At 44.6% G+C, this 25,683-nt stretch overlaps 1 long non-coding RNA gene and 1 pseudogene across 1 annotated transcript in view; one reads left to right on the top strand and one right to left on the bottom strand.

The window, feature by feature from the left end:
- The window catches only part of LOC126473860 (uncharacterized), a 753,914-nt gene that overhangs the window by 651,045 nt on the left and 77,186 nt on the right, over positions 1-25,683 (bottom strand). The gene's annotated exons all lie outside the window — the stretch shown is intronic.
- On the top strand, positions 10,847-10,964 carry LOC126476164 (5S ribosomal RNA; annotated as a pseudogene).

Raw genomic sequence — 25,683 nt, forward strand, 5'->3', positions numbered from 1 at the left:
TTTAAATGAAACGCCGTTAGTTTTGTTAGCACATCTGAACATATAAACAAACACGTAATCACTGCCGTTTGTTGCATTGTAAAATGTTAATTACATCCGGAGATATTGTAACCTAAAGTTGACGCTTGAGTACCACTCCTCCGCTGTTCGATCGTGTGTATCGGAGAGCACCGAATTACGTAGGGATCCAAAGGGAACGGTGATGGACCTTAGGTACAGAAGAGACTGGAACAGCACATTACGTCCACATGCTAACACCTTTTTATTGGTCTTTTTCACCGTGAATTCACCGTGAAGTTGCTATAGTCACGAACACGCATATTTTGACCTCTGTTGACCGCTCCACCGTAGCTTTGCGAGGCTTTCTCGCATGTTTCACAGAAAACGGGACGACGAACATTTATCAACAGGCGTAAAGTTCTCCGTCTGTTTCCAGGTACATCAGCATGGAGTCGGGGTCAACCACCCATGCTGTCACTCATCTTAAAGCGGCTGGAGGCCGCGCTGCGTTACCGGTTTCTCAGAGCTTGAGTCGCCCTAAGCTACCTATTGTCGCTTCCCTTCGACGTTCCCCATCCAGCCACGGTCAATTCTAAATACTTCCCTGGGGTAAACTAGCGTCCAGTAAATCGACTCGTTTCCACAAAGTTTTCATGTCGTGTGAATTACTTTAAAACCATCACCTGACGTTAATTATTCCAATACGTCCACACTATACCCTCTACAAGATGCATTGTGCCTTGTCAGTCATTTTGTTCAGCCCTACTGCTCGCTCAACGTGAGTTAGGTGATCTTTAATGACTTCATGTAAGGGGGATAGTTTTTGCCATCTTACACACTTAAGGTCGCTTTGGGTAGTTACGCCTAGATATTTTAGGGCAGACACTGTCTCCAGCTGTTTGTCATCAATAGTGTAGCTGTACAGTAGTGGATTTCTTTTCCTACGTATGCGCAATATGTTACATTTATTTATGTTCAGGGTCAACTGCCAGAGTCTGCACCATTCACCATTTCTCTGCAGGTCATTCTGCAAATTCTTACTATCTTCTGGCATTGCAACTTTGATATAGACAACTGCATCATCTGCGAATAGCCTTAAAGAGCATCCGACGCTTTCTACTATATCATTTACAATATATATATATATATATATATATATATATATATATATATATATATATATATATATTACTCCGGATATTGCCTTTACATCTGTCGATTTAGTTCCGTTAAGAGCGACGTGCTGAGTTCTACCTGCAAGAAAGTCTTGAATCCAGTCGCACGCCTGCTCTCATACTGCGTAAGCTCGTATTTTTTTCATTAAACGGCAATGCGGGACGGTGTCAAATGCCTTACTGAAATCAAGGGCCACGGCATCAACCCGAACGCCGTTGTCCACTGTGCTGTCGAACTCATGGAGGAGCAGAGCGAGCTGAGTTTCGCAGGATCTCTGTCTGGGGAATCCATGTCGGTCTTTACAGAGGAGATGTTCATTCCCAAAAACGTCATAATTCTTGAGCATAAAACATATTCCATAATTCTACAACAGATTGACTTCAACGATATAGGTCTATAATTGTGTGGATCTGTCTTAACGCCTTTCTTAAAAACGGAAATGAACTGCGCTTTTTTCCAGTCATTAGGTTCCTTTCGTTTGCTCAAGCTATCTACGATAGATTACTGCTAGGAGGGGAGCAGGATCTTTCGCATAATCTTTATAGAATCTTATAAGTATCTCTTCTGGTCCTGAAGCTTTTCCACTACTAAGCAATTGTAACTGATTTTCAATTCCGCGATCGGTTATCTCAGTATCTGCCATTTCGAGGGACAGTGTTATGATCTTCCGCGGTGAAAAAACTTCGGAAGACCAAATTCAGTATTTCGGCCTTCTCTCTGTTATCTTCCGTTTCGGTGCCGGTGTGGCCGCTGAGAGGATTAATAGATGACTTTTTGTTTATCTTTCCGCACAAAACCAATGATGACTACAAAACTAGGCCCCGCCAGGAAAGCAAGAAAATTTGTATGAGTTATGTAACATATCCGAAACGGTTTGAATTGAAAACCTTATAATTTTAGGGCGAGGGGGGGGGGGGGGCGGCGGGAGATGGGTTCGAAAGAGTTTCTTTTAAGCAATCTTCTTTATAGATTGATTATACTTTGCCAGTATCCTACTAACGAATCGAAATATAACATCAGATTTACCTACGAGTGTGCCTCTGTTACTGCGTTTCGATTATAAACTCCATCCTCTTCGTCAAGAGCGAAACAACCTTTTCCACGACAACATATCGTCGGCATTTGGCATAGCATGCATTTGAAATGATTAAAAGGTGCACAGCCATATCAAGCTGCTCGCAGACGACGCTATAGTGTATAGGGAGGCGATGTTCTTAAATGTTGCGAAATGCAGGGAGAACTGGCTTGTAGACAGGCGGATGAGTCTCAGCACAATTGAATGAAGTGTGATGCGCGTAAATACGCAAAAAGGTCCGTTATCATTTCACTAAGTGGTCGGCGATACGTCACTGGAAGCGTTCACAACATTCAAATATCTAGGAGGATATGTCTATAGTAACATTAGGTGAAACGTAAACAACCTGCCATAGGGAAGGCTACGGACTTAAGTTTAGTGGAAAACTCCTGTGGGAGAACTCTTTTGCAGAATTATGCCTCGACCAATTCTAGAGTATTGTTCATCGTCTTATGACCAAGTTGGACTAACGGAAGAGGTAGTAGATATTCAAAGCCGACTGCGCGGTTCGGCAGTGCTTAGATTATTTAGTTTGTCACAGAAATATGTAACGAACTGCAGTGTGAGTCTTTCCAATAAAGGTGACACTTTGCGGATAGCCCTACTCATAAAATTCCAAACGTTCAAAAATGGGTCTAGGATTGTATTACTTCCTCCGGCACACAGGGTCATATAGCTGCCCCTACCGCTGTCGTTTTATGCAACCCATAATGTTATACCTCACCATAAACCACGCGTGAGATTTTCATATTCTCTAGCTTGCTACGCGCAAACTGTTAGTCCTATAGAAAGAAAAAGGAACTGGACATCTTTGTAAGAAATTTGACGTCGTTAAGTTTTGAATTGGGATACCTCTTCGCTGGACGCCAAAGTTATCGAGTTATTTAAGAAAAAGGTACAAGAGTGACCTCCAAATGCACCTCCAGCCCACGCTCATCCTTCACCAGTCATGTTTTCTAGTATTTTATTCGTGGCACTCCTTTCTACCATTGTACAAACTTTTCCGACTACACGAGCTATTCCCAATACCCGACCAAATTTGGTCTCTATTGATTGAATTATTACGCCACCAGCATAGTCGGCTATTTCGTTAACATTATTAACTTAAATGTGCTCGTCACGGTAATGAACGAAAAACGACTTTTATAAACGTTTTCTAAAACCAATTATGTTGGCAATTCGAACGAAACTTAGCCCTTACAAGCACAGTAGTTTCATAGGCATAAGGTCCGAGTAATAGAGCGATGTAGTCGTTTATTTTACGCTGTTAAAATTCACAAAACTTTTATGTAAAATTAACACAAACGTCAATTTTTACAATTTGTAAGTGCACAATTAATTGTAATAAGGCAGGTCAATATGGACCAAAGAAGGTCGAATGTGGGAAATAATTGATGCACTCGTGAATATTTGTAAAGTGGTGAGAGGGAGACCCATGAAAAACATACGAGAAATCCTGATTAGTGGGGGCTGAGAGTGAGAGTAGGAGTGCATTCGGAGGTCAATTTTGTACGTTTTTCTTGAAAAACTCGGAAAAAATACGACCTCCAGCGAAAATGTATCCCAGTACAAAATTTAACTAAATTAAATTTCCTACAAAAAGTTCCTGTTCACAGAATGAGATTTTCACTGTGCAGCGGAGTGTGGACTGATGTGAAACTTCCTGGCAGATTAAAACTGTGTGCCGGACCGACATTCGAACTCTAAGCTGTGAGGACGAGGCGAGAGTCGTGCTTGGGTAGCTTAGATGGTAGAGCACCTGCCTGCGAAAGGCAAAGACGTAGTTCGAGTCTCGGTCCGGCATACAGTTTTAATCTGCCAGGAAGTTTCATATCAGCGCCCACTCCGCAGCAGAGCGAAAATCTCATTCTGGAAACATCTCCCCAGGCTGTGGCTAAGCCATGGCTCCGCAATATCCTTTCTTTCAGGAGTGCTAGTTCTGCAAGGTTCGCAGGAGAGTTTCTGTGAAGTTTGGAAGGTAGGGGACGAGGTACTGGCGGAATTAAAGCTGTGGGGACGGGGCGTGAGTCGTGCTTGGGTAGCTCAGATGGTTGAGCACTTGCCCGCGGAAGGTAAAGTCCCGAGTTCGAGTCTCGGTCCGGCACACAGTCTTAATCTGCCAGGAAGTTTCAGTTCCTGTTCAGTTTTTCTGTATGACTGATAGTTCGCTCGTAGCGAGCGAAAGAATATGAAAACCTCGCGCGTGGTTTATAGTGTCAGTATTAACATTGCGGGTTGCATAAAACGACAGCGATACTGGCAGTTCAATCACCTTGCATATTTCGCATAATGTACGCGACGCTACAATTATATAAATTTGAGCCTGGGCAGAAGGGTACCAATAGTCTTTCTTCATGTCACTCGAATAGGACTGGGAGAAATGATATTGGTACACAATGTACACTCGAAAGCACACCGGACGTTGGATTGCGAAGTCATATAATGTACAACGCCATCACGATTCAGTTTCGGTAAAAGTTTCAGTCTTCACCAGGTTACGTGGCTACAGGATAATGCCAAGATACACGCTTTTGAGATTGTGCAGTTTAGTGGTGGCCCCTTGCTGTGCAGAACTGGCAAGCCAGTGGCAGGCGGCGCGTGTGTTCCCGCGCACCTGGCGCTGCATGACGTCACAGCTCAATTAGCGTCGGCTCGGGGGGGGGGGGGGGGGGAGCCTCCATTAGCATGCGAATGGCCGGCTGTCGGCGCTCACCTCCGCTACGCGTCCCCCACTCCACGCTCCCGAGTTTCCCCCGCCGCAGCTGCGGCTGGGCCGACTTCTGCATCAGCTGACAACACGGCGAGCAGTGGCGCCGGCTAAACCTGTCGCCGGAGCGCGCTACCTTGGCGTCCAGGGCCGCGTTACTAATCGAATTATATCCTGATTTGCAGAAAGTTGTGCTAACTTATTTCACGGGAAACCATTAACAGTGTTCCACAAGATTTGACACTAGGATTTTCAATTGTTCGTTTCCATTGTGAGTTTCTTATACGAGGCCTGTCCAGAGAGTACAGAATCAGATGTTTTGGTCTGTCGCAGCGGTGGGGATGTTTACTGCTGCCATTTAACGTAACAATGTTAATTATAATCCGTCTTGATTGCATAAAATGTTTATTCACATGACCGGTTTCGGCTCCGCTAGAACCATCATCAGAACTGTAACGATAATGATACTAATTTACTATTTCACGAATGCAAACCTTTTTCATCCTATCCGATCACCATCAAATGTACCAGAACGTACCTGCAATTTCGGTTACAGGAGTAACCTGTCCACACACTGCAAGCTTCACATGCTGCGTCACATGAAATTGGTTGGCAGAATGCACGCCGTTTATATTAGTTATAACACTGTTACCGACAGGTGGCGTCTGGTACATTTGTTACATTACATATGCACATACTGTATTAAGTAGATTTTTGTAATTTACTTTTATCTCTAAAAATACTTAATTAAAATCTGTAGACGTCATGGTTAAAATCTATACTTGTCAAAATTAAAATACACAGTAAAAAATAATTTTCTATACGATCTAAAAACAAAGAGAGATTTCTATATCCATGGCGCTGTTGTAGACTTGTTTTCCCCCATGGTCTACTTCCGTGGTTCCCGCCATTTCCGTGTTGAGCCGCGATCCGCCCAGTCGTGTGACGTCCATCGCCGCGGGCAAGAAGGCCGCGCAGGAGGGCCCCGTCAACGACGCCAGGCGCTGCACGCATCTTCCAGCTTCCCCACCATGCACCATCTCTCATCCCTAGGCCTGGACCTCCACACGCAACACTTATCTCAGTAACTCGTCATAAATACTAAAATAGGCGCTATGATTGAACTCACTTTGCTCGTTGAGGATTAAATTCGGATCTTTCTTTTTGTGGGTGTATATTTCAATTTCTTCCAATATGTTAAGAAGCCGTCCCTTATGAGCTCTATGCAGGATGTCTAAATTTCGTTCAATGTTCGTGACTGAGTGCTTTAAGGCAGCCACATGCGCCCCAAACGCTGTTTTGTTTTGAGAGTAGGTGTGCTCCCTTAATCTACAGTTTTAAATTAAGTATTTTTGAAGATAAAAGTAAATTAGAATAATCTGCTTAATACAGTATGTGCATATGTAATGTAACAAATGTACCAGACGCCACCTGTCGGTAATAGTGTTATAATTAATATAAATGACGTGCTTTCTGCCAACCAATTTCATGTAACGCAGCGTGTGAAGGTTGCGGTGTGTGGTCAGGTTACTCCTGTTGTAAGTAGGCTGCTTAGGTTTTTACATTGGTAACGCCACGTAGCGCTCTGTATGAAAATCACTGGCTGTGCTGTGTAGCGCTCTGTATGAAAATCACAGGCTCTGCTGTGTGCAGTCTGTGGCTGGGTGGCATTCTTGTTGGCTATTGTAGTGTTGGGCAGTTGGCTGTTAACAGCGCGTAGCGTTGTGCAGTTGGAGGTGAGCCGCCAGCACTGGTGGATGTGGGGAGTGAGATGGCGGAGTTTTGAGAGCGGATGATCTGGACGAGTGTCCATCAGAGACAGTAAATTTGTAAGACTGGATTTCATGAACTGCTATATATATGATGACTTTTGAACACTATTTACATTGTTTGTTCTTTATCAAAATCTTTCATTTGCTAACTATGCCTATCAGTAGTTAGTGACTTCAGTAGTTAGAATTTTTTCTTTAGTTGGCAGTAGTGGCTCTCGCTGTATTGCAGTAGTTCGAGTAACGAAGATTTTTGTGAGGTAAGTGATTTGTGAAACGTATAGGTTAATGTTAGTCAGGGCCATTCTCTTGTAGGGATTATTGAAAGTCAGACTGCGTTGCGCTAAAAATATTGGCTGTCAGTTTAGTGTTGATCAGAATAGATAAAGAGCGAAATGTCTGAGTACGTTCAGTTCTGCTCAGATGTTTGAAAATCAAATAATGTAAGAGGTTTATCAGCACAGTAATTCATTAATTTTTCTAAGGGGACGTTTCCCTGTAACCGAAATTGCAGGTACGTTCTGGTACATGTGATGATCACTGGATAGGATGAAAAAGGTTTGCATTCGTGAAACAGTAAATTAGTATAACTACCGTTACAGATCTGAAGATGGTTCTAGAGGAACCGAAACCGGTCATATGAATAAACATTTTATGCAATCAAGACGAATTATAATTAACATTGTAAAACCACTGATTGCGGTTATCCCATCAGACATTATGTCTGTTTTTGCAAAGACATAACGTTAATACCCTCAGTACGCATCCAGTTGTAGCGTGTGGCCTGCCTCTCCGCTGCTTCGCTTTCTGAGACGTTTTAAAACGTGCACAGCAATAGAAAATCCCGCCACTTGTGCGGTGCGTTCTGTGATTAGGTTTTTGTTGACAAAAAAACTGCAGACCAGTTGAAATTTATCGCGACCTTTGTGATGTCTACGGAAAAGTAACAATGAGTGAAAGCCGAGTGAGGCAATGCTGCAGTGATTTTATGCACAGCCTTACCAATGTCCACGATGAGGATCGCTGTGGTAGACCCAGCCATATGACTGACGAACTGGTGTGGTGAAAATCAACGATGCAAAATTCGTGAAAATCGTCGTTTCACGATTACGGAACTATCGCGATATTTCCCCCAAACTTGGGGCGGAGAAGCACGGTTACAACGCATACATTGCAGTGACCGCTTGCTGGGTGGGTTCTCAAAATCCTATAGGAAGACGACAAAAATCAGAGACTGACCATCCTCGAAAATTACGAGAAAAATGGTAAAACAGTTGCCGCTCGTATCGTCACTAGGGACGAGACTTGGGTGAAACATGTCAGTTGTGAAATAAAAAGGCAGTCGATGGAAAGGGGACACAAAAATTCTCCCAAGAAAGTATTTGAAAACTCTGTCATCATGGCTACTGTGTTTTGGGACCCTCGTTGACTTCCTTGAACGTGGCACAACAGTTAACTCAGAGGTATTGTCAAACAATGACAAAGTTAAGGTGGACGATGGAAATCAAGCGTCGGTGAAAACGTAGCGCAAAAGTTCTGATTTTTGACGACAACGCGCGTCCACGCATGGTCAATAGTGCCGCGCTTTTGGATGCGAGGTGTTCGATCATCCACCACAGCGCCCGGATTTGAAGACATGGCTTGCTACACCAGGCTTTGGTACTCACGTCGAACTGCATGCCGGTATAAATATCAGTTACAATCGCAGGCGGCAGATTTCGACGAAGACGGTAGTGAAAAACTTGTGCCACAGTATGATAAGTGCCTCAATCTGAATGGCGATTATGTCAAATACACTCCTGGAAATGGAAAAAAGAACACATTGACACCGGTGTGTCAGACCCACCATACTTGCTCCGGACACTGCGAGAGGGCTGTACAAGCAATGATCACACGCACGGCACAGCGGACACACCAGGAACCGCAGTGTTGGCCGTCGAATGGCGCTAGCTGCGCAGCATTTGTGCACCGCCGCCGTCAGTGTCAGCCAGTTTGCCGTGGCATACGGAGCTCCATCGCAGTCTTTAACACTGGTAGCATGCCGCGACAGCGTGGACGTGAACCGTATGTGCAGTTGACGGACTTTGAGCGAGGGCGTATAGTGGGCATGCGTGAGGCCGGGTGGACGTACCGCCGAATTGCTCAACACGTGGGGCGTGAAGTCTCCACAGTACATCGATGTTGTCGCCAGTGGTCGGCGGAAGGTGCACGTGCCCGTCGACCTGGGACCGGACCGCAGCGACGCACGGATGCACGCCAAGACCGTAGGATCCTACGCAGTGCCGTAGGGGACCGCACCGCCACTTCCCAGCAAATTAGGGACACTGTTGCTCCTGGGGTATCGGCGAGGACCATTCGCAACCGTCTCCATGAAGCTGGGCTACGGTCCCGCACACCGTTAGGCCGTCTTCCGCTCACGCCCCAACATCGTGCAGCCCGCCTCCAGTGGTGTCGCGACAGGCGTGAATGGAGGGACGAATGGAGACGTGTCGTCTTCAACGATGAGAGTCGCTTCTGCCTTGGTACCAATGGTGGTCGTATGCGTGTTTGGCGCCGTGCAGGTGAGCGCCACAATCAGGACTGCATACGACCGAGGCACACAGGGCCAACACCCGGCATCATGGTGTGGGGAGCGATCTCCTACACTGGCCGTACACCACTGGTGATCGTCGAGGGGACACTGAATAGTGCACGGTACATCCAAACCGTCATCGAACCCATCGTTCTACCATTCCTAGACCGGCAAGGGAACTTGCTGTTCCAACAGGACAATGCACGTCCGCATGTATCCCGTGCCACCCAACGTGCTCTAGAAGGTGTAAGTCAACTACCCTGGCCAGCAAGATCTCCGGATCTGTCCCCCATTGAGCATGTTTGGGACTGGATGAAGCGTCGTCTCACGCGGTCTGCACGTCCAGCACGAACGCTGGTCCAACTGAGGCGCCAGGTGGAAATGGCATGGCAAGCCGTTCCACAGGACTACATCCAGCATCTCTACGATCGTCTCCATGGGAGAATAGCAGCCTGCATTGCTGCGAAAGGTGGATATACACTGTACTAGTGCCGACATTGTGCATGCTCTGTTGCCTGTGTCTATGTGCCTGTGGTTCTGTCAGTGTGATCATGTGATGTATCTGACCCCAGGAATGTGTCAATAAAGTTTCCCCTTCCTGGGACAATGAGTTCACGGTGTTCTTATTTCAATTTCCAGGAGTGTAATTGCTTAAGAGTGTACCTTTAAAATGTGTGTAATAAAATTTGGTTTTTCCATATTGTCAGCTTTTTATTTCAAAACGTCTGTTGTACTTTGTGGATAACCCTGATAGAATGCGCAGATCGTCTTTGAATGTTTTTTACCTCTCAGGTTAATCCAGCTTTGTGCGGATCCAAGAACCACAAACAATACTGATGAACCAGTGGAACGAGAGTTTCACCCTGAACGCTTCTGCATGTAACTGAGTCTAGGTTTAAATCCTTTTTTTCATTTAAAGTCATACACATTCCTTGCATAATAACTAAAGGCGAACCAAACATGGCACCTTGATGTGCTTCACCTTCTCATCCCTTATATGAAGTGATTTTTGTCATCTAAAATGTACTCATGTGTGCGCCACATAAAATAGTCTGCTACACGAGTACCTGCTTGCATAGGGCACAACTGACCCATTAATCTTTCACTGCTACAAATGAGCTCTTTGAATTCCGAGCTCAGGCTGCATTTGTTCTGGCTGCACCGCTCGCGAAATCCTGGCGCCTGTGCTGACATCCCGCGTTCCGGTCGATATGAAATACTTATCACCCGATTTTTCCGAAGCTTGTTAGGTTAAAAATTGATTTTTGCACATATTACAGTCTATTTCTTCGCTTGATGAAAGGACGAATTTCTTTTTGTTATATGCCATACTTACTGTGCTGCATCAAACTAAGTAAAATGTTGCACGAAATTTTAAAGATTTTGCAGACGTAAAAACACATTGCGTAAGCTTTGTGTATGGTTGCTTTTATCTTACATATTTCAGTGAACGAAATGTACATAAGATATCGAAATTTTATTTAAAATGGAGAGCAGAAGGATATCTTACTGCATTCTCGATTTATTGAGATTTATATTCGACATAGGGCAACGGTCTTGCCGCAGTGGATACACCGGTTCCCGTCAGATCACCGAAGTTAAGCGCTGTCGGGCGTGGTCGGCACTTGAATGGGTGACCATCCAGGCCGCCATGCGCTGCTGCCATTTTTCGGGGTCCACTCAGCCTCGTGATGCCCATTGAGGAGCTACTCGACCGAATAGTAGCGGCTCCGGTCAAAGAAAACCATCATAACGACCGGGAGCGGTGCGCTGACCACACGCCCCTCCTATCTGCATCCTCAAATGAGGATGACACGGCGGTCGGATGGTGGCCTGAAGACGTAGTGCTAACAATCGACGTACGGTCGCTCACGACGCACGAAGTTTTGTCCAAGTGAACTTGACGGCTGCTATGAAATAAGTATCGTCCGTTTTCAAGAAAACTACAAGGTGAAAAAATTTGATTTTTGCACATGTTACAATCTCGTATTTTCGCTTGATAGTGAACTAAATTTCTCTTCGTTGCATGCCATAGTTGCTGTGCTGCATCAGATTCAGTAAAACACTGTGCGAAATTTTAAAGATTTTGCAGAGGTGAAAACGCATTGCATAAACTTGCATATGGTTGATTTTAGCTGATACATTGCTGTGATAGAAATGTAGGTAAGGTATCGGTATTTTATTTAAAATTTAGAGCAGAAGGATATCTGATTGCATTCTCGAGTTATTGGTTTTGTATACAAAGTCGGTAGCGTGCGACGCGCCCTCTTACTTACTTCCGTATCGCAAATCACGTGGTCATAACACTCGTCATATCTCAAACGATTCAGGATATCGAAACGAGATTTTCTGCGAATTATAGCACAGAATGAAACACATATGTTGTATGATAAATAATCGACACTTTTTTATTCACCGATATATGGAAGTAATTCGTCCGGAGCAGTGAAAGGTCGGAGACGTCCATAGCACTGTGGGAAAATCCAAATGGCGCACTTTACACGTCCACAATACCTGGGGAAGATGCGTAGCACGACCTGTATACACGCCCACAGCGGTTTAGGCCTTCGACTTGGCTCGAAACCAAATCGGAGAACTTCATTCACGGCGTGGAAATGGGCATATCCGTCCGCAAGAGCTACTTTCAGCCATTCTGTTACGTCTCCACGTCGACCCACCGTACTATGTTGATTTGGTTCATTGGACTATCACATAGTAGCCACTTGAGTGTCATGACTTACTTCAGCAGTAGAGGGTGGGCTTTCGATGAGCAGCCCGTTGACCCGAAAATGACGGCTACCAGTAAGTTCGCCGCAGTTTCCTTGTACCGAGATTTACTCACAACAGGTGAGTTGCAATATCAACAATGGGCAACTCAAACTTCTCGTTACGGCACAGGGATGCAGCCGTGCGGTCAGTGCCCACACAGCCTCGCCCTCGAGCACCTCATTCACTGCCATTCATTTCGAAGGAGGATGAAATGATCAGATGAAGCACACGTGAAGGCTCAGGTTTGAGAGGCGATGCCGTCACAACCAGATAAACCGCAGCCGACGACCCAGAAGCCAAGATACGAACGACGAATACGAAAGTTGCACCATGCCTAGTAAACCACTGTGGTGATCAAACCAATTTTCGTCCTGATGACAGCTTTATCTTACAAACTAAGTACTACTGCCGCTAGCTTCTGCTCAGTGGTCTGTGACTGGAGTACAACAAGGAAGGGCTCGTGGCTGGAAATCTGTTTTCATTTATTTTGGCATTTCGTCATAACGACCATACAGCCATCTCATAAATTCACTTACATTCTTGTCGCGGTAAGCTTTCACAGTGGCGCCTGGTGATACGCTTACATTTCGTATCATATTTCTGAAAAATATGGCGCTAGTATTTGCAGTGTGTGTGTGTGTGTGTGTGTGTGTGTGTGTGTGTGTGTGTGTGTGTGTGTGCGCTGGTTGTCAATGTCGTCATTCAGCTGCATTCCAATAAGTTACTTGAATATTACATGTACCGGGAAAAACTCAGGTCTCACAAACAATACATACGATTTGTACCAGATTCTCTGATTGTTCTATTAACGATTTTATATGTGAGGAACATTCATACAGATTTAACTGTCGCCTCCTTTTCTGCATTTGAAGAGGAACAACGCCGCAACAAAGCACACCGAGTCGGTGGGAAAGTACCGTCATATGACACAGTGGTTACGTGGAGCAGACGTAAACAAGCCTGAGTGACAAAAAACGGAGTCATTGCCCACGACCTTCGACAAAACGGAAACCGTAAGAGTAGTGGAGGCCCCTGTGTTCGACGACCAGCGGATCTAATTCGAGGTGACAGTGGAAAAAGTGAAAATCAGTTTTCCGCATGCTGTACGACATTTTGATAAGACACAGTACATACAGTTCCGTACAGTGAATGGTATGACGCCATTAATAAATATAGACCTTAATCAGAAGCATATAGCTAAGGTAGAATATTCCAAATTTTTAGGTATGTCCATTGATGAGAGATTAAATTGGAAGAAACACATTGATGATCTGCTGAAACGTTTGAGTTCAGCTACTTATGCAATAAGGGTCATTGCAAATTTTGGTGATAAACATCTTAGTAAATTAGCTTACTACGCCTATTTTCACTCATTGCTTTCATATGGCATCATATTTTGGGGTAATTCATCACTGAGGAATAAAGTATTTATTGCACAAAAGCGTGTAATCAGAATAATAGCTGGAGTCCACCCAAGATCATCCTGCAGACATTTATTTAAGGATCTAGGGATATTCACAGTAGCTTCTCAGTATATATACTCTCTTATGAAATTTGTTATTAACAACCAAACCCAATTCAAAAGTAATAGCAGTGTGCATAACTACAATACTAGGAGAAAGGACGATCTTCACTATTCAAGATTAAATCTAACTTTGGCACAGAAAGGGGTGAATTATACTGGCACTAAAGTCTTTGGTCACTTACCAAATAGTATCAAAAGTCTGACAGATAACCAACAAGTATTTAAGAAGAAATTAAAAGAATTTCTGAATGACAACTCCTTCTACTCCATAGAGGAATTTTTAGATATAAATTAAGGAAAAAAAACAAAAATATTAAAAAAATAAAAAATAAAAAAAATAAATAAAAAAATAAAGACAAAAAACACAAAAAAATAAAGTTGTTATATTAACTTAAGTATGTTGTTAAATTAACCTAATTATGTCATGTATTGGAAAATTCGACTCGTTCCACATCGCCAGCCGCGGTGGTCTTGCGGTTCTAGGCGCTGCAGTCCGGAACCGCGGGACTGCTACGGTCGCAGGTTCGAATCCTGCCTCGGGCATGGATGTGTGTGATGTCCTTAGGTTAGTTAGGTTTAAGTAGTTCTAAGTTCTAGGGGACTGATGACCTAAGATGTTAAGTCCCATAGTGCTCAGAGCCATTTGAACCATTCGTTCCACATCATTACGAAATATCGTATTCATGATCCATGGAACTAGTATTAATCTAATCTAATCTAATCATGGCGCAGGTCGCTGCCCGCTGAGTTCCCCGGCTGCTCCCACCCAATCACAATGTTCGCCACACCGAGGCAGTAGAGGAAATGTTGCAACTGAATCGGGACATCCCGTACTTGTTTGGACGCTTAATGCCATGGACAGGAGGTGCGTGCATTATTATGATCCCCAGATAGAGAAGCAAAGCAAGCAGTGGAAAGACGTCGATTCACTACCCCTGAAAAAGACGATGACCTAATCGTCATCGAGTACTTTGCCGCTGTGAGGGCCATTTTGAGACTTGCGTAGCGTAATGCTAACAGATTAAGCTCGTAAGGGGCAAATTGGCACAGGAGCGTACTTTCCAGGTCGCGTTTAAGACTTTATGGTTCCACCTCATGAATGGAGGGTCCTACGGCAGACTGAAGCAACTAAAAGTTTGGACGACATGAATTTCCTATGACAAATTATTTGGTATATCATAAATATTTATGTGACATAACTTATGAAGACTACGGTTTGACAGTGAGGAATATTTTTCATATTTTCACTTTTGTCGTATCACAGATCAACCGTCATTTCTAGTGCGAAAGTTAACCAAGACCAGTGGTAAGATGACAGACCATCTCATAAATGAAAGTTAATATGAGTCAAATGATAATGATGTTCATGCTGAGTGTAGTTCCAGTGTGAAATACGAGTATGTGCCATTCTCAGATCAATGAAGTAGTGAAGGTACGTTTTATACTTTACGTGAAACTTGAAAACGTGTAAAACGATCTCTTGCAGGGTACAGTTCTGTATATATATGACCATATGCGAAAGTGCGATAAATGCATAGGGTGTGCCGTGCTGTCCTCTAGGGAGTAAAAACCGAACTATATTGCGGAATACCCACAACCATCAAAATGGCTCTGAGCACTATGGGGCTCAACATCTGAGGTCATCAGTCCTCTGGAACTTAGAACTACTTAAACCTAACTAACCTAAGGACACCACACACATCCATGCCCGAGGCAGGATTCGAACCTGCGACCGTAGCAGTCACGCGGTTCCGGACTGAAGTGCCTAGAACCGCACGGCCACCGCGGCCACCCACAACCATCGATAGGGATATGTTTTTGATACATTTTTATTATAACAGCTGAACGCCATGAGAGTCAGGAACGTAGCTGGTTCACTTTAGCAAAATGAAATGCACGGAAGATCATCCTCCGGAATTTACATCTCTTGTCTTTTTCGTGATTCCCCTAAACTGCTTCCGGCAAATTCCGGGATGGTTCCTTCGAAAGGGCACGGTCGACTCCCTTATCCATCCTTCCCTAATCCGACGTGATCGATGAGCTCGCTGTTTGGTCCTCTCCCCTCCCCCCCCCCCCCCCCCGCCCGCCCTCCCAAATCAACCAACCGACCAACGAGTGTAAGAGCACTAACAACAGAGACGTCCAGTTGTTCAACTAGGTGTTTGATTGTGATCCGTGGACCACCTCGAATGAGAGTGTACGCACGTTCTAACACAGCAGGGTCACAGCTGTGTGCGGCGGGCCGACTGACAGGCGGGAGATGGACAGGTTTGCGCGGTCTTGTTTCGATGGTGACAGACGCCTCGTCCAAAAACTCATCGTGTCCTTGTTCACTGCCAGATCTCCATAGAAATTCTGCAAGCCCATATGAATTTGTGTGTCGCTCTGCTTTCCCACCAAAAGAAAGTCAAGGACAGGGAGCTCTGCTGTTCGTGATCTATATAAATGACCCGGGGGACAATCTGAGCAGTTCTCTTAGGTTGTTCGCAGATGATGCTGTAATTTACCGTCTAGTAAGGTCATCCGAAGACTAGTATCAGTTGCAAAGCGATTTAGAAAAGATTGCCGTATGGTGTGGCAGGTGGCAGTTGACGCTAAATAACGAAAAGTGCGAGGTGATCCACATGAGTTCCAAAAGAAATCCGTTGGAATTCGATTACTCGATAAATAGTACAATTCTCAAGGCTGTCAATTCAACTAAGTACCTGGGTGTTAAAATTACGAACAACTTCAGTTGGAAAGACCACATAGATAGTATTGTGGGGAAGGCGAGCCAAAGATTGCGTTTCATTGGCAGGACACTTAGAAGATGTAACAAGTCCACTAAAAAGACAGCTTACACTGCACTCGCTCGTTCTCTGTTAGAATATTGCTGCGCGGTGTGGGATCCTTACCAGGTGGGTTTGACGGAGGACACCGAAAGGGTGCAAAAAAGGGCAGCTCGTTTTGTATTATCACGTAATAGGGGAGAGAGTGTGGCAGATATGATACGCGAGTTGGGATGGAAGTCATTAAAGCAAAGACGTTTTTCGTCGCGGCGAGATCTATTTACGAAATTTCAGTCACCAACTTTCTCTTCCGAATGCGAAAATATTTTGTTGAGCCCAGCCTACATAGGTAGGAATGATCATCAAAATAAAATAAGAGAAATCAGAGCTCGAACAGAAAGGTTTAGGTGTTCGTTTTTCCCGCGCGCTGTTCGGGAGTGGAATGGTAGAGAGATAGTATGATTGTGGTTCGATGAACCCTCTGCCAAGCACTTAAATGTGAATTGCAGAGTAATCATGTAGATGTAGATGTAGAGAGCTGTCTGCATGGAACGGATCGTATAGTGCCGCAACTTATCGAAACTCCTGAAACATACGGGCTGAAGGAGGAATATTCCACGATATTCTACAACAGTTTCCGCATTTTTCAACAGAACTTAGCCGGGAGAAAAAAAAAAGTGTTGCATTACTTATTGACCGACCCTCGTGCATTCGAGTCGGCGCAACTAGTCTTCCGAAGCGCGTCGATATTGATGGTTCTCAAAGTGTGGGGTATGTTTGTAAGCTGACGAAGCTTTCAAGCGATTTAAAAATACTTTACGATATGTAGCGAAGCGAATCCGCTGTACTTAGCCGCTAAATCTTATTTATAAATACCTGGACGGACGGGAGAGCCGGCGGCCCGCGAACTTTGTTTGGAGAAGCAGTAATGTGGGGACGCTGCGTCGGTAGCGGCCGTTCAAATAGTGCGCAGTAATCGCTGTTGACTCGGTTTATTGCACGCTTGGACAAACAGGCTTATCTGGGAGAGGCGCGCCGCGACGCCTCGCGTTTGTGGATCCGGAGTGGGCCAGATTGAATCCTCGGGGAATGGCGCTGGCCGCATGGAAATCAGAGCAAACAGCCCGCCAGCCAGATTTATGGGGCCCGCTCCGGTGATAGGCCGACCGTTGCCGCGCGCATTCCGCCCGGGAGCCGCCGGCGGGCAGTTGCGCCGGGCAGCTGCGGCGCTGATTTACGAGTGCAACCGTTACATGTTAAGTGGATCGGCAAACGCCGTGGCGCCGACAGCGGGAAGAAAGCTAATGTTTGACAGCTGTAGTCGAGCAGGACTTCCGAGTACCTTCCGTAGCCGTGGGCACCAACGCTCCGAGGCAGTTCGTTTGAACCCTGGTTGGAGAAGAGATTATAATCGCCAGTGTTTTGCGACGAGGGGAGCAGAGATTGAGGCGTGAAATCCCACGTCAACAGACTCTGCGCCAGTGTCCTGAATTGAATTCAAACCTCTATGTAGTGCCTTATGTGCACTGCTGATAGTGAGCCGTTGACTCTGGTGATGGCAATCCGTCGTCGCATGCGGTAAGGTCGGCGATTCTCCTGATGTTCGACTACAGGAGGAGGCTATCCCTGGGCTGAACGCTCCCCCACATCTTTCATTATCAACATCGTCATCATCATCATCTTCATCATCATCATAATCATCATCATCATCACACAAACACGACACTACATTCCACACACAATCTCAATCAGCTATATTAAATGCCGGCCACTGTGGCCGAGCGGTTCTAGGCGCTTCAGTCCAGAACCGCACTGCTGTTACGGTCGCTGGTTCGAATCCTGCCTCGGGCATGGATATGTGTGATGTCCTTAGGTTAGTTAGGTTTAAGTAGTTCTAAGTCTAGGGGACTGATGACCTCAGATGTTAAGTCCCATAGTGCTTAGACCAATTTTGAGCTATATTAAATACGCAAAGGGGGTGCACTCACCCTCGTCATGCCAATTGAGGAGCTACTCGACCGAATAGTAGCGGCTTTGGTCAAGATTACCATCATAGCGACGGGGAGAGCGGTGTGCTGACCCCACGCCCCTCCTATCCGCATCCTCCATGAGGATGACACGGCGGTCGGATGGTCCCGGTAGGTCACTCGTGGCCTGAAGACGGAGAACTCTTTTTTTTATTAAATACGCAAAGACGTTAGACAGGCAAGTCCTTCAATTGACGTCATCTAGAGTGATTTGTACACTAACCCACATAAATAAAAATTTATTTACGTCTGCGGATATAGGTCTACGTTGAAAACGGCTCTGAGCACTATGGGACTTAACATCTGAGGTCATCAGTCCCCTACACTTAGAACTAGTTAAACCTAACTAACCTAAGGACATCACACACATCCATGCCCGAGGCAGGATTCGAACCTGCGACCGTAGCGGTCGCGCGGTTCCAGACTGAAGCGCATAGAACCGCTCGGCCACACCGGCAGGTTCTACGTTGCAATAGAATACTGAAACGCCTAAAGTAATTTCAACCGAACTTACTACAAAAGTCACCACAAAAAATTAAAAAATACATGTTCGTATAAGATTCCCTAGCACCTGCACCGCTGGTGAGAAGATCAGATTGTTTGCAGATGATGCTGTCATTTACTGTATAAAGAGGTCATGAGAAGATCGAAACCAAATGAAAAATGATTCAGATAACGTATCTGTGTGGTGCGAAAAGTGGTAATTGACCTTAATTAATGGGTGAACTTATCCACATGAGTACTAAAACGAATCCGCTAAGTTTCGTTTGCATGATATATCGCACAAATCTAAAGGCTGCGAACTCAGCTAAATACTTAGGAGATTATACGAGTATCTTAAATCGGAATGATCATATAGATAATGTTGTGGGGAAAGTTAACCAAAGAATGCGATTTATTGGCAGAATGCTTAGAAGGTCTACTAGAGAGACTGCCTACACTGCATTTGTCCGTCTCTTCTGGAGTACTGCTGTGCGGTGTGGAATCCGCATCAGATAGGACTGACGGAGAACATGGAGAAAGTCCAAAGAAGCTTAGCTCACTTTGTATTATAGCGAAATAGTGGAGATAGTGTCACGGGCGTGATAACCGAGTTGCGGTGGCAATCATTAAAACAAAGTAATTTTTCGTTGCCGCAGGATCTTTTCACGATATTTCAATCACCAGCTTTCTCCTCCTAATGCGGAAATACTTCATTGCCACTCACCTATATAGGGAGAAATGACCATCGTAATCAAAGAAGGGTAGACCTCTCACGGAAACAATTAAGTGTTCGTATTTCGCGCGCATTGCTCGAGAGTCGAACCGTAGAAAAATAGATCGAAAGCGGTTCGATGAATCCTATGCCAGGAACTCAATTGTGAACTGAAGAACAGTCGCGTAGATCTAGATGAAGGATTCCGACGGGGTTACCCATCACCCCTAGGACTGGCGATGTGGGACATATGGGATAATCCTCAAAGCGTTTTCTTTCTCTACGAAAGTAATACACCGAAAATTCTCTGTAATGTTCTTTATACATTATAGTCTTTCCATTCCGCTATCATTTTTCCCCTCAATCGCTCCTTGCAACACCAACTTAACTCGTCTTGCATGCCATAACGATTGTCCCACTAACCTGACACTCCTGGTAACGGTTTTCCAAGGAATTCCATACTTACTTATTTCTTTAGTACATCTTGTAATCGTCTAACAAATGAGTTTCTCATGGCTTGACTTTCAGAGAAACTTCTTATCATCTTCTTCAGATATCCTAGTCGCATCAGTCCGGAACCGCTAGACTGCTACGGTCGCAGGTTCGAATTCTGCCTCGGACGGTGATATCCTTAGGTTAGTTAGGTTTAAGTAGTTCTACGTTCTAGGGGACTGATGACCTCAGATGTTAAGTTCCATAGTTCTCAGAACCATTTGAACCATTTTTCTTCAGATAACACTGTTGTTGATCCTTATTTATTAAGCAAACATTGGCTCCAAGCTGGACGTCGTTAAATTTTATTAGGTTAGGATCACTAACAGAAAGTTGCCTTTCCAGCATTTACATCGTTTCTGGACAGCATTGAGGTAATTATTCAGTATTTATTACAATCATTTTCTTCTTGCTGTTCAAATTTCAGGAAGTGTAGGCATATCAATACCATTCGTGCCTTGTCACTGTGACGTTACTTGATGGTTACGTCTCACAACCCCACCTCCAAGTGCTCGGTGTGTTGTTCTCGCGCCTGCAACGCCTTGTTCATTCGGAACGTTCTGCCGCAATATTTCCACGCTGCAGCACACACTCATTAACAGGTACTCCCAAGCTGGGTGTTACTCGCTGGCATGCTCCATCTTGGTCTCTTCACAGCGTTCCTTCGCAGTCGCTTCATCCGGCAGAGTGCAACTCACACCTGGAAAGTATGCTTTCCTTCGGTAACAATACTAACAGGGAAGGGCTGTTTGAGTTCCACTGTGCAACCACTGCCATAGTCGCACCATGGAAGCCGCGGTACCTTTACGGCTCCAATTGAGTTTTACATTCATGGCTACATTACCTTGCTCACGTACTACGCAAATATCATGTACTGTACGATAATGAAACATAGAAATTTTACATTCAGGTTAGGAGGCAGTTGCGTAAGGTTTGCAACGATGAATAAAAGACAGAAATCTAGTTATCTGATGGAATTAATTTTCCTTGAGACATATGAGTCCCAGCTCAATCTTCGATAATGATAGAAGCTGAAGAAATGAATTAGAATTCGTGACATGGCCAAGACTTGAACCCAGGTCTCTCGTGTACTAAGTAGAGGTGCTAACCATTACACCACCATAGCTGGTGAGACTAACCCAGTTGCGTGGACAACCCTAGCCCAACGCCCTCCCTAAGACAAACTCTGTGGCAGCATAAGTACGAGACATCTGCAGCAATTATGCACAAGCAAATTTGGTCGACATACGCTTATTTTGTGGGAAATGGGGGAGGAGGTGGGGCGGAAGAAATGCAAATTCTTGACTGTCAAAGTTTAGCTCAGGTTTGTAGGTGTGCTCAGACAGCCATACAGTTAGAGCACATACTCATGATATGCACGAATTCGGGGTTCGAGTCCCGGTCTGGCACAAATATGCAGCTGTCACTACAAAAATGAAAACAGTGGGAACTGCTTGAGGGGCACAAAAACTTCTTATGAGCTCTAATTTATAGCCCAACAAACTTTTCAGATGAGAAAGGATGTTTTGGTTCCACCCAAATACAATATGTCACCCAAACGAATCTAGGCTTATAACATCACTGGAATACAAGGAGGTTTCTTGGAAATAAGAAGAATCATTTTTCACCACACTTACACAATGTTAGCGTCGTCTCTACGTACATGAAACACACAGACGCATCATGAAGCGTGCTGTGCATGGGCTGTACACCCTACAGACTGGCAACCCTTCTTACATTAATGGTGTACAAGCGACCTAACATCGAAGGGGTTACATCAGCCACAACAGAGCTCCAATTAGGCACGCTTCCTAGGCCAACAGGCAGAAAAGCGGGTGCCACCAGAGGTTGCTGGCTCCGTGGACATATTTGCTTCTGCGGACCATGTGATCACAAATAATTCCTTAAGTATCTCTACGCGGCCTGGGTATTTAGGGCAGCGCAAAACCGCTCTATGGCATCTTCTACCGAGCTCTGGGAGAATTCGCTGCGTACACCGCTATGGCGCACCGGCAGCCACCGAGAGGGAGCCGCCAGTGTCTGTGTCCACTATCACCAGAACTTGGTCTCTGCATCAGAGACGACTAAGAACTTTGTATCGGACATCGACCTTCACTATGTTATTTTGTTCTACTTCCGAGTGAATATTAACTTTAACTGCTTCATCACTAAGCCCTCAGCCTAAGTTCGCTTGTATAAATCCAGTGCTAGTCACAATCTTTCACAAACTATTGTAGCGATTAAGTTTTATTCAACACAGGAGTATTTGGTTTATGTACTTTTCAGTTAAAAGCCGGTCGGTGTGGCCGTGCGGTTCTAGGCGCTTCACTTTGGAACCGCGTGACCGCTACAGTCGCAGGTTCGAATCCTGCCTCGGGCATGGGTGTGTGTGATGTCCTTCGGTTAGTTAGGTTTAAGTAGTTCTAAGTTCTAGGGGACTGATGACCTCAGAAGTTAAGTCCCATAGTGCTCAGAGCCATTTGAACCATTTTTTTTTTCAGTTAAAATGTTCCACATTGTTTACCTGGGCTGTGTTCACTTCGTGCCTCAACTAGCACAAGGCATAGAAGAGGGGAAGAATGGTTTGATTTCCCCAAACAGAACGTACCATTCTAAAATATGAATTTTTACTCTAGTGAGACTGCGGGGTTCATGCAATGAAGTGGGCGAAACCAGTAACATCTTTTGCGATTGTTATCAATTATAGACTCACTAACATATATCTCTAGTGACACCGTATGATCTCATAAGTAAAACAACCTGAAAGTAGAAATTATTCTGCTACCTTCGACTGCAAACTTTAAAAAAAAAAAATATTCCTCCATTTTATCTTTAACTTGCATGTTATCAACTGAGTTCAGTATACAGCTGAAATGAACATTCATTTTTAAAAACGGCTTTAACCTTCAAATAATTCAGTTTTAGTATGAACCCATGCACTGGAAAGCAGACAAAACGAATTTGCGCTGAAATTCGAACTTGCGGCTTTTGTATGAGGCTGCAGCCTTTAACAGCTATGGCACAGGCCATGAATTTCTGAGTGAATCAACTGGAAAACGCAGGTAAAAGTGCAACTGACGATAACTCGCGAAGTGGGAGTATTTGACGTTTGTACTGCTTCTGGTAGGACCCTGGTTGTTTGACAGAACTTCAGCCCTGCTGAACGCGCCGCGACATTCGCAACGGTAAGTAACGGAAGTCCGTGGGGGCAGGCGGGCCTGTCAGCCGATATCTGCGCCATAAATCTGAGGCGGCCGTAAACCCGGTGGCTGTATCGGGGGCGGGCGCCGCCTCCAGGACCTCCGCCAACGGGGGCGGCCACAAGGGAGGCTCCTGCAGGAAGCGAACGCCTAGTAGCTGTCTGACGCGGGCGGTTGTCACACACTATGAATTCGAAAACAAAGTTACGCAATTAATTTTTTCTCTTTCAGTCACAACATTTTGATGACAGCATACAAGCCATCGGTGTTTGCTAAAGTTATCGAGAAGGTTGTATATACAAGGTTACTGGAGCATTTAAATTCACATAATTTGCTGTCAAATGTACAGTTTGGTTTTGGAAATGGTTTAACAACTGAAAATGCTATATTCTCTTTTCTCTGTGAGGTTTTTGACGGATTAAATAAAAGGTTGCGAACGCCAGGTGTTTTCCGTGATTTAACGAAGGCTTTTGACTGTGTTGACCACAAAATATTACTGCAGAAGTTGGACCATTATGGAGTAAGGGGAGTAGCTTACAACTGTTTCGCCTCTTACTTTAAGAACAGAAACCAAAAGGTAATTCTCCGCAATATTGAGAGTGGTAGTGATGTTCAGTCCCAATGCGGCACTGTTAAGTGGGGCGTTCCCCAAGGGTCGGTGCTGGGGCCACTGCTGTTTCTTATTTATATAAATGATATGCCTTCTAGTATTACAGGTGATTCAAAAATATTTCTGTTTGCTGATGACACCAGCTTGATAGTGAAGGATCTTGTGTGTAATATTGAAACAGTAACAAATAATGTAGTTCATGAAATAAGTTCGTGGCTTGTGGAAAATAATTTGATGCTAACTCACACTAAGACTCAGTTTTTACAGTTTCTAACTCACAATTCAACAAGAACTGATATTTTGAACAGACAGAATGGGCATATTATAAGCGAGACGGAACAGTTCAAGTTCCTAGGCGTTCGGATGGATAGTAAGCTGTTGTGGAAAGCCTATGTTCAGGATCTTGTTCATAAACTAAATGCTGCTTTATTTACCTTTAGAACAGTATCTGAAATAAGTGACAGTTCAACACGAAAAGTAGTCTACTTCGCATATTTTCATACGCTTATGTCATATGGTATTATTTTTTGGCGTAATTCTTCTGATTCAAAAAGGCTACTTTTGGCTCAAAAACGAGCATTTCGAGCTATATGTGGTGTAAGTTCGAGAACTTCTTGTCGACCCCTATTGAATAGTCTGGGAATTCTCACATTGCCCTCACAGTATGTATTTTCTTTAATGTCGTTTGTTGTTAGCAATATTAGCCTATTCCCAAGAGTTAGCAGCTTTCACTCAGTTAATACTAGGCAGAAATCAAATCTGCATGTGGAATGCACTTCCTTGACTCTTGTACAGAAAGGAGTGCACTATTCTGCTGCATCCATTTTCAATACGTTACCACAAGAACTCAAAAATCTCAGCAGTAGCCCAAGCGCTTTTAAGTCCAAACTGAAGAGTTTCCTCATGGCTCAATCCTTCTATTCTGTCGAGGAGCTCCTGGAAGAGCTGAAAAATTAAGCAAATTCCAATGTTACATTGTTGATTTTCTTTATTTAAACTTACGAATTGTCGCCTGAATACGTTTCTTGTATTTCATTTTATCTGTTTCTACTATCGTGTTATAATTTCATGTATTGACTCGTACCATGACAATGGAGACTTCTCCTTAATTTGGTCCCACGGAACAATAAATAAATATAAATAAAAGCAACTTTTTAACGTTTCATAAAGTTCATCAAAGAATGTCTCAACAGTTGAAGTACATACACTATGTGATCAAAAGTATCCGGATACCTGGCTGAAAATGATTTACAAGCTCGTGGCGCCCTCCATCGGTAATGCTGGAATTCAATATGGTGTTGGCCCACCCTTCCACTCTCGCAGGCATACGTTCAACCAGGTGCTGTAAGGTTTCCTGGAGAATGGCAGCCCATCCTTCACGGACTGCTGCACTGAGGAGAGACACCATGTCACGGATTGTGCGGCCCCTCCTGCTGGAGGTTCGAATCCTACCTCGGGCATGGGTGTGTGTGTTGTTCTTAGCATAAGTTAGTTTAAGTAGTATGTAAGTCTACGGATCGATGACCTCCGCAGTTCGGTCCCTTAGGAATTCACACACATTTGAACATTTTTGAGGAGACGTATCGATGTCGGTAGGTGAGGCCTGAGACGAAGTCGGCGATCCAAAACATTCCGAAAGTGTTCTATAGGATTCAGGACAGGACTCTGTGCAGGCCAGTCCATTACTGTAACCACTCCGCCACAGCAAGCACCTTTACCAAGGTCGCCGGATCTCTCTCCAGTTGAGAACGTGTGGAGCATTATGGGCACGGCTCTCCAACCAGCTCGAGATTTCGAC

This window comes from Schistocerca serialis, chromosome 4, assembly GCF_023864345.2.
Source record: "Schistocerca serialis cubense isolate TAMUIC-IGC-003099 chromosome 4, iqSchSeri2.2, whole genome shotgun sequence".
Lineage (NCBI taxonomy): Eukaryota > Metazoa > Arthropoda > Insecta > Orthoptera > Acrididae > Schistocerca > Schistocerca serialis.